Here is a 15347-nt window from a genome sequence, read left to right as displayed (position 1 = left end):
CTTCAGGTTTTAGCTTTTGTATTTTTCAGATTCTGTGCTGCTTTGGTGTGTAGTTCTGAGCCTCATACTGGGGGATGGTGAGCTCTCTTCACAGAGTAGGGAAACAAAACAATTCCTTCTCTAGCTGGGGACCAAGGACAAATGATCCAAATTTCAGGCCCAAGAGCATAAACAATGGTGGACTCAAGAGAGAAAAACAAGGAGGATGTGACTTGATAAGCTAAAGCTGTAATTGGACAATTAACTCCAATATGCAAATGGACCAGAACTTATCAAAGTGTGAGACTGTGACTGTGACTGGTCATCGATTTTCGGTGACCATTTTGGGTTCATCTTGGGTGTAGCCCTGGCTGGGCTCTTGTGCTGCCCAAGGTGTATCCACTGAAGCCTTCTAATAAATAGATAATAAATACTTTATTCTTTAACTCTGTCTAGTCTCTTCTAGGTCAGCCTTCTCAAGGCATCAAGAGGGGGAATATATAAAAGGTTATACCGAGGGCTGCATTAGCACAGTCTGCACAAGAAAGCAGCATCTCAAGGTACCCCTCCTCAAGGACAGATGCATTCACTGTGCAGGAATGGAGCAGATGGACACAGCACCAGCACACTTCTGTCCCTCAGGCCCCTACAGAGGCCAAGGGACTTTTCTCTGAAAGGGCTGAGTCTCTTTTTGCTGCCTAAAGTCTGAGGGGCCTTCCCCGATGGAGGACAGGTAAAGAAGCACTCTCTGGAAAGCTGTGATTGCCCACCCAAAAACCACTTCAGAAACTTCAGGAATCTCCTCTGCCTGGGTTTCTGCCTGGCTTTTCCCATTACACAGTCAGCATGTGTCTGTAGGATGATATGAGCCTACACTATGTCATGAATTGTTCCTATTCAATTATTTGTTCCTATTCAATTATTTTCAAGTTACTGACTGAAAAAAATTGTGTGGGCTGACTCACCTCTGGAGCTGTCACTGATCAGTCTTCCCATCAAACTTCTGCTCTCAGGCCACCCATACCTTTTCCTCTGCTTTCAGCACAAACAATGTATGCTGCTTCAGTGCACCACAGAAATGCATCAGCAGGCAGCAATGCACGAGTTTTGTTAGGAAAAAACAAACCATCTTTTCAACACACGTTTGTTGAATTTTCATCAGCAAAGCTCATTCTTGTTTATTATTTCTGAAGGTAAAGGCTGGATGACCAGGGTGGAATAGGTTTGGAAGGAAGGCCAGACAAACAGGGTTTTAGAGGATTTAATTTTCTGATTTAATTTTCCTTGGCTTTAACAGCTTTGTTTGATGACCTTAAAAAGTAAAGAGCAGGTAAGTATGTTCAGAAGGCGGGGAAGGAGAAAGAACATTTGTATTTGCCAGCCATTTGCAGCTTAATTTGTAAACTAAATAATAAATGACCGTGTAATTGGAATATTTGGGAACTCTAAACTGCTATACAAGACAAAAAAAGGTATTAGGGCTATCCAGAATCACCCTTAGGAAAACATGACACCTACAGCAACATTTGAAAAGCTCTTAGTCTGCATCTGAAGTAAAAAAACTTATCTTGATTAGCAAGAATGCATGAAGAATCTTAGCTACTGTCTTCTCCTGGGTAATCTACAGATAAACAGGATACCAAGGTAAAGAAAGCCCCAACCTCCCGGAGAAAAATCAACCATTCTCACTGCAGAGGTGGGAGTGCCTCTACAGTGTGGGTTTGCTGGGGTTCCTGTCTTTTTCAGGACTGGGTGTGCAGAACTCTGGATCCTGATCAGCATTGCTACATGTAGTAAGTGTTCTGTTATCATTGGAAGGAAAAAAACTGCTAACATCCTTCCCACAACAGATATATATACACTACGTGATAACTATAATAAAAGCAGGGCACAGCTATTGCAAAAATAAGAGAAAGATGAAGAAAAGCTGAATACAATTATGCATAGTTCATATAGGTTTCCTTGAATCATGATTTTAAAGGGTTAGAATTTTAGTTGAGGGTTAGAACTGTGAAAAATGCATATTTTATGATTGGCTTTTCACAAATATTGAAATGAATAGTATATGTGTTATGTTGGAAGTTTATGCTGTATTTTTTTAAGTAGTGTGTTAAATATAGTTTTAGGTTATAACATAATGTTAAAATAGAAACTATTCTATGTAAGATACTTTTTTCAAGAAAGAACTCACACTGAGATAGCAGCCACAGGACACATAAGTCTTTCAGAGAAAGAGAATTTATTGCTCCTTTATCAGAAGAAACTAACTTCTTCCTGCCTCTGATGCTGTTAGGATTAAGAGGAAGAAGTTGACACTGACCAGACAGAATCCTGTGTTTGAATGGAATTTCTGCATCATGTATGAGATGTATGAATATGCAACAGGCTATTGCTTTTAAGGGTTAATCCTCTGTTAACAGGTGTCCTTTTTTTGGGCTTATTTTGCCCAGAAAAAAGTACCTGGACTGTTTGTAACTCTTTGTTTTTAATTGTCTCCTATTGTCCTAAATCCTAATTGTCCAAATTTTTATTACTCTAATCCATCATGAAGCAGGGGGCCTTGGATTGTGCCAGAGGGTCACAGAGACTTGATGAAGACATCCCTGACTTCATCCCTGGGACCACTGACCCAATTCGAGACTACCAACCCAATCTGAGAGAAGAATTGTGCATGTGTGAAGGACAAATAACTTCATTTTAATACAAAGTGGGGATGGGAGGTGCTGGGGTTGTGCATATGTATTATTTTGGGAAATAAAAAGAAGGCAAAAATCCTCGTGCAGCTTTAATAAACATACCACTTTCTAACTTTGACTAGTTAGAGAGTCTTTGTGATGTTTGGTGAGATGAGAGACTACATTTTGTTCATCACAAGAAAGAGACCAGTGTGTTACAAGAGTTGTCTGCTGACTATTTCTGTACTACTTCATGAGATATGAGCCACAAGGATACCAGGGAAGGGGTTGCAGGAGCCCACACATAGTCCCACCCAGCAAATGGTACAAACAGATAACTCACAGAAATAACGACCAGGGAAAGGCTGGAGAAAGGGCAGGGGCAGATAAACACCCAGCAGGGAAACCTTTCCTGCTGACAAATGGTACAAGCAGATAACTCACAGAGATAACGACCAGGGAAAAGCTGGGGAAGGGGCAGGGGCAGATAAACAGTTTGCAAGGCAGGATATTTGCTTGCTTAAGCTTAATAGGGCACATATTGCGTTAATCATAAGATCTTGGTAATTTTCCATGGAGAAGTCACCAAATAAGGACATAGGGTGAAGAAGACGCGGCTGAGGAAGACTCCGCAGCCTTTATCACCGACCACCAGGAGACAGAAGGATGAACCCCTAGCAACAACCAGCGCAGGCGCAGAGAACTCCGAGATAACATGGACTCCTGAAGGATGGAGAGGATAAAAGGACTGAATCAGAAACTAGTTGGGGCGGCAGTTGGTAGAGCAGAAACTCCCCTGTCGCCCAGCGCTGAGCCTTTTGCTTACGTAGTATTGTAGAGAGTTTTTTAGATAATTAGTTAGCTGAGAAAAGACATTTCGATGTGAAACCGATAGATAAAGATAAGAAAAACAAGTTGAGAACTAAGCAACTAGTGTCCAATCACTGACAAAAGTCACAGTAACCTTCTCTGAAACGGGAAGACAGGAGAGAAAATCACTTGCCAGAAAATGTAGATATCTTAAGTAGAAAAGCTAGAAGAATGCAAACATAGAAGCAAAACAATTATTAGAAGAGAGAAGTGTAGTTAATCTAAGTGTGCTTTAACCAATAATGAACTCAGCTTTTGCAATATGTATAAGCTTCATTAACACCAATATAAATATGTGTGAGTTTTCAATAAACTTCGAGATTTGCTATTCACGCATATTGTGTGTCGCATTTCTCCCACCATTCACAACATAGTATAACTGCTTCAATAATTAATAAATTCTTTGATTGGAAATTAGTCGTTTTGAGTCAATTTTATAACAATTGGTTTTAATGATTCATCCTCAAGTGGCATACGTACACTGGCAGGATCTTTCTTTTGTTAGTATAGTTGAGGCTTCTTAGTTTCTGTCAATACAGCTGTGTCACTACAAAATAAATAAAACCACCCTGGTGATGAACACTGCTCTGGGTCAAAGGAAAGGAATTTAGGCCTGGCCTTAGGTCTTATCTTTGCAACATAATCAGCTGAAAACAACCATGTCCAGGAGCTTAATGGTGAGAGCTGTAATAGAAAGGCTAAAATTGGTGTGAATGGGACATAAGTGGGAATGTGTGGGTGTGGAGAGAGCCAAGTGCACCCATCAGGGAGAAGAGCCTGTGTTAACAGCACCCAGCTAGCAGCTCATCAAGAACCATCCAGTTTCACAGGTCAGCCATGGAGACAAAGAGCTGTAAGGACTTCTGATGATGCCCAGAGACAGAAACACAATTGACCACTGCGAAGACACAAGACTATCCAAACCCTGTCCCACGGTCAGCAACCCAACAACCACCCAGGAGCTGAGGAGTCCTTGATACACCACATCACTTGTCCTCCCTGTCACAACAGTTCTGGATAGGAGGCCTGGATGGCCTCGTGGTGCCCTCCTGGTGGCCACACAGCTTGAATGCCCAGGCCCTGGTATCTGGAACCTGGGTGGCCTCCTTGGACACCACACACCTCTGGTGCATGTGTGGACAACTGAAAGTAGGTTTGTTTCAGTTTGTTGCAAACCAAGTCACCCCCATAAGTTCTCACCAGGGTGTTTCCTAAGCAGGTCATACAATGGTGCACGAGTATTTCCTGTCACCAAACTCTCTTAAGGTCAAATCCAATCTTTTGACCATCTCCAGTTCAACTGACTTGAGAGGAGCTGTGAAAAATGCCAATCACTTTTTTGTAAAATTTAAAATTTAATAGTAATAAAATGGTTATTAAAATAGTGATATAATTAGAGTAATAAAAATTTGGACAATTAGGATTTAGGACAATACGAAACAATAGAAACAAAGAGTTATGGACAGTCTGGGTACCTTTTTCTGGGCAGAATAAGCCCAAAAAAGGACACCCGTTAACAGAGGATTAACCCTTAAAAGCAATAGCCTGTTGCATATTCATACATCTCATACATGATGCAGAAATTCCATACAAACAAAGGATTCTGTTTAGTGTCAACTTCTTCCTCTTAATCCTGACAGTGTCAGAGGCAGGAAGAAGTTGGTTTCTTCTGATAAAGGAGCAATAAATTCTCTTTCTCTGAAAGATTTAGGTGTCCTGTGGCTGCTATCTCGGTGTGAGTACCTCAGTCTTCTCCTTAAAAAATATCCCACATACATAGTTTCTATTTTAACTACAAAAACTACATTTTAACTACAAAACTACATTTACAATACTATTAAAATGTTAATACAGCACTACTAATCAATACAACATAATACATACAGTAAATATCTGTGAAGAGCCATATAATATGCACTTTTCACAGAGCCCTTTTCCATCCTCACGATAACCATCATTGCTCCTACAAATGAACTTTTACATTTATGCCCCTAAATGTGAGTTTTAGCATATTTTTTGTGTCCTCATTGTGCTTTTATTGTCCCAAATGAAGGGTCATTACCCAGTGGGCAACTCAAATTCATACACCAAGGAGAAATATTTCTATTTCTTTATTGTAGTTTGCACAAAGTAGGGAGGTATGTGGTAAGCCCCAAAGGCTTGACTCCCCAGTCATCAAAACTTCACAGTATTTATGCATTTGTGATATATGTTATTATTGTTAATATATATATATATATAATTGATTTGACTTTATCATTTAGTATTTATAGCACATTTTAACAAACGACTAAGCAATTCAGTGTGAAGTGGTAACAAATTACATAGTTTTTCATTATTTAGCACTCAAACCTGTATTTGCTAATTTGTATCTCTCTCTTCTGATGCTGATTAGTCCTGGTGGACAGTTCTTCCCTCCATTTGCATTGGGGGTCCATTTTGAGGAGGTGGTCGATGGGTCCATGGTCACAATTCCCCTGCCAGAACCACTTTTCCCCCAGTTACTGCTCAGTCCTGCTGACTTCACTGCTGATGGCTCTCATCCAGACAGCCCATTCATCTCGGGATTGTGCTCCCTTTTCCTTAAAACAAAGGATTAGCCAAGCCTACAAGTTTCTATAAATTTCACAATGCTGCTGCTTAATCCCAGCTGCCTAGATATAGTTACTGATTAATAACAAAAAAACCTGCAAAGTTAGCTTCAGATGGTGAGGCTAGGTGACTTTCTCCATCACTATCTCACAATTTTAAGGTAAAACATTAGGGTGGAAAAACCCAAACCAACAAATTTACGGAGACACTGAAATCCTTTATATTAAAAAAAGGAACAATAAAAGAACACAAGGACTCTTTTTACTTACTGTTTTGGGGCTTTTTTGAGTGCAGGTAATCTTTAACATGTTACACAAAACACTAATATTAGAGCGGCTCTATCACTTTGTTGTGACCTATCATGATTCTAAAATATTTGTAATAATTTGTCAATTGGTCTTGTCAAAGATTAATCACACAATTTTCCCTCTGACCTTTTTCACTGAAACCCACTGCAAGCTGATCTCTCATCGGGGACTCTGTTGATTCCCATGGTATTCAGCATATCAAAATGTCAACATTTAATTTTTAAGAGATTAAGATGGGTTAGGAAACCATCCTACTGTGCTGTGTGCCAGAAGGGCATCTCAAAACCATACCCACACAGGTTCATTTGTGTTGTGGGTAGAAAAGGAACAGGAGTACATCACATCTGTAAAATGTTCATAACAGTTCTAAATGCTCTCATCCACACTTCTGATTTGCCCTTTAGATGATACTTGAAATCTGCCAGGCTTGCTGTGTCAGGATTGATAATTACCACGATGTGGCAGCCAAAATTTTCATGAAGAATTGATGAGGAGGATTGACCAAAAACATGAGCTAAGCCATGCTTGTCTTGCACCTGGCTGGGGCAAGGCTCAACAACAGAGCATTGTCTGTGAGGAAGCAGAGACCTCACAGCCCAGTGTTGTCTCTGAGAAGCACAGAACAACAACAGGGCCTCTGTACCAGCCTCATCCCCCTCATCCATGGGAGCCTTGTGATAATTCTTGTCCTTTGAGGAGATGAGGATGCAAAGACTCTCTGGGGAAGGTCAGATGGCCTTTGCTGCTGCCTCAGCTGGAGGAGGAGGATGCTGAAGTGTCATGGTTCTGTTCTGTCTCTGTTTCTCTATAAGTCACGCAACTCCTTCTAAAAAAAGGTAACCAAAGACCCTCATTGTCTCTAATTTGAATATTAAAAATATCCCCACCAATATCAGCACAAGAATACAGCTGTTCCTGAACTGAATCCTGCACTTGCAGGATGTGATGTTCCTGAACCAACCATATTTGACTACAGTCACATCTCCATTTTGCCAAAATATGAATTTTATATTTCAAATCTTTGGGAGGACAAGAATATGAACCCACTTTGCAGACAAGACTGTGGGCTGGCTGCTCTGTCCTCCCCAGAGCAGCAACATCTCTTTTTTAGGATCTGCACCTCCACCAAACTGCACTGGAGTGTTCCTGGGAACACCTCTACACAGCACTATACACTTATATTTTGTGGACATAGTGCATTTATCACCACTAATCTAACAAGAACCCATAACCTGTTGCTTGAATGAACTACACTTTTTGTTAATCTGTGATTATGAAAGTTCTTATTGAACATGACCTATAGTGCCAAATTGGTTATAATCAGAAATTAGAACATGTCTCACTCAGGCCCTCTGATCTCTGAGGACAAGCTTGAATGTGGGGGGGTTTATTTTCTGCCTAATTCCATACACTTATCAAACATCTGACATAGCCCAGTTTTGTATTAGTATAAATCTCTTTCAATGTGTTATCCCTTGCTTCATTCTACACCACACAAAAACAATATTTTCAATCCCTTCTGTCTGTGATTATCTGAATGAGGAAAATATTCTGGTGATGGGACTGACCTGCTCTCAGGCTTCTGCTGCATCTTAACTCTTGCCATACAGGGTTGTGACCTGAATGCTGAGCCACAGGGCCTGCAAAGTGGGGACAGCTGCAGGCAACAAACTGAATACATACATTTTTATAGTCAGGTCTGATGAAAATTATGATGGGGGAGAACGGGACCCCAATGAAACAAATTTTTAATTTGTTTTATTTATAATAATTATTTTGTTTTATTAATACTTGCTACAGTGAAAAACAGTAATGCCCATTGTACAATTTTTCATTCTAGCATGTAACAGTGTGATGAAATAAAGTCCTTCTTGCCAGAGAAAGAGGCTGAGCTTAGAAGAATCCACCCCTGAACTTGCAGTGAACTCAGAATATCAGGAGGTGGGTTCTTGGCACTAAGTCTGTTCTGTGTGCTCATATGATGACATTCAGACACAATCAATAAAACTGATAGTTCTTCCCCACGTTACAAGGTGTCATTTGTTTGATTCAAGGTGACCCAGGCCCTACAGATCATGACTGAAAAGGAATTCCCCATTTTGAGCCATTGCTGCTATATATAATAATTGTTAAAAAGCAATTTAAAAACTTAGAATAATAAAAGGACTAATTATAATCCCCAATAAACTCTGCTCTGCTAACTCTGTGATTTTAAGTTCTATTGATTAATCTTGCAGAACTTCTACCAGTGAAGAAGAATAATTTTACTTTAGTGGGTGAATAAAATGTGAGCTTCCCCTACTGCTTTTATTGTGCTCATCATAAGTGTGAAGTACATCTCTTTAGAGACAATCTGGCAAGCAAATCAGATCCACTGTCCAAAATTAAATTAAATATTTGCAGATTCTGTCATGGAAGAAGGATGCACCACACTCAAAAGAGAGAAGCAGTAAAATGTTTTATTGAGGTAGAATAATGATTTCTGACAAAGTTCGATGGATTTCTGACAAAGTTCGATGGAATTTGACAAAGTTCAATGGCAAAGTTCACTTTATTAATTACTGCATGGGGGAGACATACAAAGAAAAATTGAGTTAGAATGGCTCAGACAGGGACTGGAGGCATGAAAAGTAAGAAGGACTGTTTTGTTGAGTCATGAGGTGCTCAGTAGATTCCTTCACTCCTTTCCAGAGCCTGGGTATATCTGGATCCTGTCTTGGTCTGAGACTCCATCAATGGTTTGAGACATAAACTTTAAGGAATTTAGGGATTTTAGAGGAGCTAAGATTTTAGTTAGAGATAAGCTTTATTGGAGTCAATTAAAATAAATGGGTAGGCCTTGATGAAGTTAAGAGTTAGTAGTTAACCAATAATTGATTGCTTGTCAACACAATGTTTAGTTAGCTGGGTTTATAATGAAGAATATAGAAATTGATAAATAGCTTTTAGGAACATAAGACAATTGTAGGCCTCCACTGTTCTGAAACCAATGGAAGATGGGGAATGGGAGTTCTACCAAGGGTTCATTTGTCATATCTACATTGAAAAGGTAGAAAGGTCAGAACAAGGAAGACTTCATTTACTTCCTCATTTTGGGACCCCTCCCCATGAAAAGGACCACCGACCCATTTCAAGGAACAAACTACGCATGCTTAATAGCTTTTGAACTAATTACCGTACTAGGCAGGGAATGGGATGTACCAAAGTTATGAACATGTATTTGTATTTTAAGTATTCAATACTTGTATAGATGAAAGAACTCTGTAATCACTTGTAAATTATGGTGTGTATTTGGGAGTTATCCTGCAAGCTGCCTGGCGTCACGATAATAAACTTTCTAACTCTAAATTCTTAGAGAGTTTTTGTCTGTCACAGTTGGATATAGGTACTAGGTCAATATCCATATATTTTTAATAAATCAGGTTCACTTTTAATGGAATTACCCACACTCAAACACCTGAGTACCTACACAGGTCAGTAATCCTTCACAGTATGAGTTCAGCATGCACCCAGTCCCTTCCTGAGAACCTGTCATGGGTATGGGATCTCCCAAGCCCAAGGAGTGGCCTCAGGGAGGTATCATTGCCATGCAGCCTCTGCTTCAGCAAAGGGAGCTCAAAGCTTTGTGTTAAAAATAGGTTAGAAATTGTTGTAAAATAGCTGATAGATTGTTAAGCATGTACTGTTAGTTTGGTTGCTATGTTGTAAAAGGGGTTTAAAGGGTAGTTATAAGAAATACCGTACTCAATGTACCATAACACACCTCAGTAAAGTGCAGCAGTCCCCGAGCCAGCCTGGACAGAGCTGTAATGGGCCAATCCAGTGCCTTAAACCTTCGTGCAAATGAAGGATCCAAAAAGAAACCAATCCAAAGGGACAAAAACCAGGATAAAAAGGGGCTCCTGGCCCACTGAATGTGCGCTGCTCCATCGGGGCCGGCGCTGCAGCATCCTCAGCAGGAGCGCTCCTGCTCAGCCCGGGCCCCTTGCTTTAGGCCTTTCTTTTCTTATAATAAACACTGAAATCACTTTAGTACCGGGAGCCTGCTCTCGTTTTTAACACTTTGCATGGGCTCTCCATGCTTGTGCACTGAAGTAGTTGGCTGCAAGTCAACAGCAATAGCAAGACAAATATCCTGTCTTAGCTCTGATATCTCGTTCTGTACCTTTGGTTATCTTGAACCTTGGGTTTTGAAACCATCGTTTGAAACATATTTTCAAAATGCCTTCACTGCCTTGTAGGTGAGACAGGGGCTTAACAGCTTGCAAGTGCACCCCAAGGACACGGGGCCTTGTCGCATTCACATTTTCTGAAAAGTCCCTTTGCCCAGGATTCTTCTTCTGGGAAGCTGAGAAGTCTCAGAGAAAAATGAAAACAATAATTATCTCATTTGCTTCTCCTCTGTTTTGCTCATGCAGAATGTGTTTGGACATTGTTTGCCCACTGGTTATTGTTTCATTGGTTTCTGCAGTGAGTTGTTTTCACTCATTGGCCAGTCAGGGCCAAGCTGTGTTGGGACTCTGGAGAGAGTCACAAGTTTTCATTATCATTTTAGCATTCAGTAAGTATCCTTTCTGTATTCTTTAGTGTAACTTAGTATAGCATTCTTTAATATATTATAGTATCATAAAATAATAAATTAGCCTTCTGAGAACATGGAGTCAGATTCATCATTGCTTCCTTCATCTGGGGGGATCACAAATACAATAGGGCCTGTCCTTGATGAGTCTGAACCAAAGGACAGGTAGGGTAAAGTGTGTCCATCACATCACCCCATGCCTGCAGGGTAGACCTCAGATTATACAAGGCTACTACATCATTGAGGAAACTTTCCTGTCTGACCGTGCAGGAGCCACTCTGGCAGTCATGCTCCCACCACCAGAGGCTTCCACTGCTGAGGTTGAGGCTCCTTCACAGTCTCAGGCCTCTGGTTCCTTCATGTAACTTAATTGTGGTGCAGCAACAACTAAGTTGAGAACAAGCTAAAGTAACAGCTTGAGCTGGTGCCTCCAAGAAGGGACTCCAAAGAAAAGGAATCTATGGGCCTTTATACTCTCACAGTCTAAGCCCGGGGTTTTGAGACCTGGGCTCCTGGCATGGCTCTGGGTGTCCAGTTACCCAGCTGGCCCTCATGTCCCCGTGTGCCCTTTGTCCTGCAAACGCTTGGGACTGGTCACTTCTCATGGCCTGGGGCTCCCACCACCCAGAGCTCAACCTGCAGCTTGTAACTCAACCTACCTGCACTCCGTGTATTCCTCATCTATGCTCCTGCAACTTAACAGTACCATATTCCTGGTAATTTTTAGACACAAAGCATTGTAACAGGCAATGTGGCTTTGCCCAAGACAAAACTTGGCAGTAGATAAAGTAGAGTGTGAGCAAGTCTGTGGTTGGTTAAGAGTCATAAGACTAGACTTTTCAAAAATTAGATTTACTCAATCTATCTTGAAGGAGAAGTAGCCTTTTTCCACTTCTTTTTGTGGTTAGTTTTTGTAAAATACATTTAGCTCCTTATTTTTCTTTCTTTCCTTCCTGCCACCACCAAAGAGAAAGACACTTGAAAAAAATTTTTGAGTTTCACTATTATGTAACTATGCAGTTTAGAGGAAGCTTCTCCTTATTTAGGCTAAAAGATCACACAGATGTCTAAGCAGCCAAAAGCATATGTTCTCTGACCTTCATCCTCAAATCTCTCTCCTGTGGTTTCTTTCCCATGACACACTTTCCTGTTGTCTCCTTCCTAGTGCATGATTATTGACAACCACAGCTTTTCCTACTGCAACCATTAACTAAACATTCCACAAAGCTGTTTCTGGAAGCTTTTATTTTACTTTAAACAGAATATCCCAGAAATGTTTGTATTAACACCTGGCACAGAATACACATTTCTGTATGGCATGAACAGGCAGCACCATCCACCTTTCCCTGTCTTGCTGGTATGATATTGCATCAGCAGCACTACAAGTTTGGTGCCAATTTAACAGAAACAAATCAGTCTGGAAGTATGATTTATATGGAATTTCTCTAAATTACACAAAATATGTGAGATAATTTGATTTAAAATCCCTCAGGGGTCTGTGCTGGGGCCTGTTTTGTTCAGTATTTTTATTGATGACATGGATGAGGGGATTGAGTCTTTCACTGGTAAATTTGCAGAGACACCAAGCTGGGAGTGTGTGTCGATCTATTGGAAGGGAGAAGGGCTCTGCAGAGAGACCTCGAATGGTTGGATGGATGGGCAGAGTCCAATAAGATGAAGTTTAATAAGTCCAAGTGCCAAGTCCTGCATTTTGGCCACAATAACCCCCTGCAGCATTATAGGCTGGGGATGGTGTGGCTGGACAGAGGCCAGGCAGAAAGGGACCTGGGGGTGCTGGTGACAGTCGGCTGAACATGAGCCAGCAGTGTGCCCAGGTGGCCAAGAAGGCCACTGGCTCCTGGCCTGTGTCAGGAACAGTGTGGCCAGCAGGAGCAGGGAGGTCATTCTTCCCCTGTGCTTGGCACTGGTGAGGGCACACCTTGAATGCCATGTCCAGTTCTGGCCCCTCAGTTTGGGAAGGACCTTGAGACGCTTGAGCGCGTCCAGAGGAGACAATGAGGCTGGTGAGGGGCTGGGAACACAAACCCTGCGAGGAACCACTGAGGGAGCTGGGGGAGTTTACCCTGGAGAAAAGGAGACTCAGAGGTGACTTTATCACTCTCTACAACTCCCTGAAAGGTGGTTGGAGTCAGGTGGGGTTGGTCTCTTTCTCCAGGCAGCACTGACAGAACCAGAGCACACAGTCTTAAGCTGTGCCAAGGGAAATACAGATTGGATATTAGGAAAAAGTTTTTTACTTTTGAGTATAAGAGTGAAAAAGTACTGGAATTGTCTGCCCGGGGAGGTGGTGGAGTCACCATCCCTGGATGTGTTTAAAAAAAGCCTGGATGTGGCACTCGGTGCCATGGTTTAGTTGAGGTGTTGGGGCATGGGTTGGACTCAATCATCTCAAAGGTCTCTTCCAACCTGGTCATTCTGTGATTCTATGAAAAGGGGAGGGCAAGGACAAAGATAGCCAGGCTGACTGTTTCAAAGGGTTAAGCTTCAGCTAAAGAAATTCAAAGCAGAGGAGAGGGGAGCCTAGACAATTCCTGATGGATGCCATCCTCAGAGAAGCAGTGAAGTTGAAAAACATATTTCTTCCCTTCCTATGTGCAGCCAGTATTGGTCCATCCATACTGCTTGGTCAGCCAACAGAATTTGCAAACAATTCCCCTGCAATCACCTGAAAACTCTAGGGTGTTCTGTGAAAGTTCAGTTTATGTTATATACAAGTTTAATTCAAGAACAGAACTTTTTTTTTAGGGGAATTTTTAATCTTTGTCATCTTTGACAGTTTGCAAGCTAAGCAGAAAGAGCAAAGAAAAAATTACTTATTGCAAAAATTTGGATCAAAATAACTCACCTGCAACCAATACCAACTCCTCAAATTGTTCTTAGACATAGTTTTTCCTTTTGCTTTCCAACTGCATCTCTTGAAAGACCTGCATTACTCCAATTACTCTCCACTTCCCTCATATATCTACGTGGTATTCCCTTTAATATTTACTTCACTTGAGAGCCTTTGCAGTGTGCCAAATATGCAATTACCTCTAACCTCTGCTTACATAATTCCTAGCAGTAGCTGACGTTATTTCCCAGGAGATGTTTATTTTGCACACAATGTGAGCAGCATTGCCTTGCTTCTGTTTGAGACTTGCAAGCCAGACAGTAGATCTACATTTGCCCCACAAATAGTGTCTCTGCTGTTGCCTGTTGTCATCCACAAACACAGAGCAGCAGGGGCATCTTATTCAGCTTCGGTTACAGCCTCATTTAAAACAAGGAGCACTTACGGATTGTAACAGGCCTGGAACAATTAGGAAGTGCCTCAACACATCTAGACCACAGTTTAGCACACAAAACTTTGTTTACTGCTCAGTCCTGGGAACTTTCATCCCCCAGCTGGTCCCATGAACCAAGCAACTTCCTGCAGAGACAAGAGTATTTTGGGGGGCTGCCCCCCTTATACACTCCTGATGACAGGCAATTGATAATAGGAATGGAATATAATGATGCCTTACTTATCCAAGTATGGGAACAATGAGTTTCAAAGAAGCAGATAACAGAATGTAGAAGTAGACACACAAGATGCTAAATGTAGCTGGAACCAGTGGATAGACAGGTAATGAGGGATATAGTGGCTTTTGTGGCAAAGCCATGCAATGAGAAACAAGAGTGCTAAAAGGAATTAGTGGCAAAATCATCTATAAACCTGGGGATATTCCAGTGACCACTCTGGTGACCACCAGAGACCCTTCCAGACAAGACTCTAGGACCATTAAAGGACTTCCAGTAGGAGGTAAATGCATGCAAATTAGTTCTAGGGAAGGTGATGTTTATGTATTAGCCAGGAAGTACACTGAAAACAATATATATCATCATGATGGATCACTATAGAATTGGCTGTACCCAAGCACTGCTTGTGGTCTCCTACACAAATACCACCTCAGCTCCAGCTCTAAAATGATTGTTGTACAAAGTACCTTCTCCTTACCTGCCCATGACCTGTGATTTGAGCCCACCACCACTGAGCCCACAGCCACCCTTTGAAAGGACAAAAGCAGGATACAAGGGAGCATCTTAGAATTCATACAGCCTAACAAACCAGAAAGCAGCAGAAGTTAGAGACTGCTAGGCAAAGAAACCTTCTGGCATCAGAGATAAGGTACATGCTGTACCCTTGAACGGTGTGTTCCTTGGTGCTTGCCAGATTCACTGCTCTTAGTCATCTTCCTACTTAGAGACCAACACAAGGCATCCTTTTAACCCTTCCTCTATTGTTTTTCCCGCTCCTTTCATATACAAATATTAAATTTGTAATCCATTCAGAGTAATTGCAAT

General features: G+C 41.4%; 1 long non-coding RNA gene across 1 annotated transcript; it reads left to right on the top strand.

The window, feature by feature from the left end:
- Positions 1-1631: 1631 nt before the first annotated feature.
- LOC129119576 (uncharacterized) lies at positions 1632-2793 on the top strand. Its single transcript, XR_008534137.2, has 2 exons — positions 1632-1772; positions 2531-2793. It is a non-coding gene; the product is annotated as an uncharacterized LOC129119576 (long non-coding RNA).
- Positions 2794-15347: the final 12554 nt, after the last annotated feature.

The sequence above is a fragment of the Agelaius phoeniceus genome, chromosome 5, assembly GCF_051311805.1.
Source record: "Agelaius phoeniceus isolate bAgePho1 chromosome 5, bAgePho1.hap1, whole genome shotgun sequence".
Lineage (NCBI taxonomy): Eukaryota > Metazoa > Chordata > Aves > Passeriformes > Icteridae > Agelaius > Agelaius phoeniceus.
The sequence above is the reverse complement of the archived record's forward strand: the minus strand, read 5'-3'. Positions and strand labels throughout refer to the sequence as shown.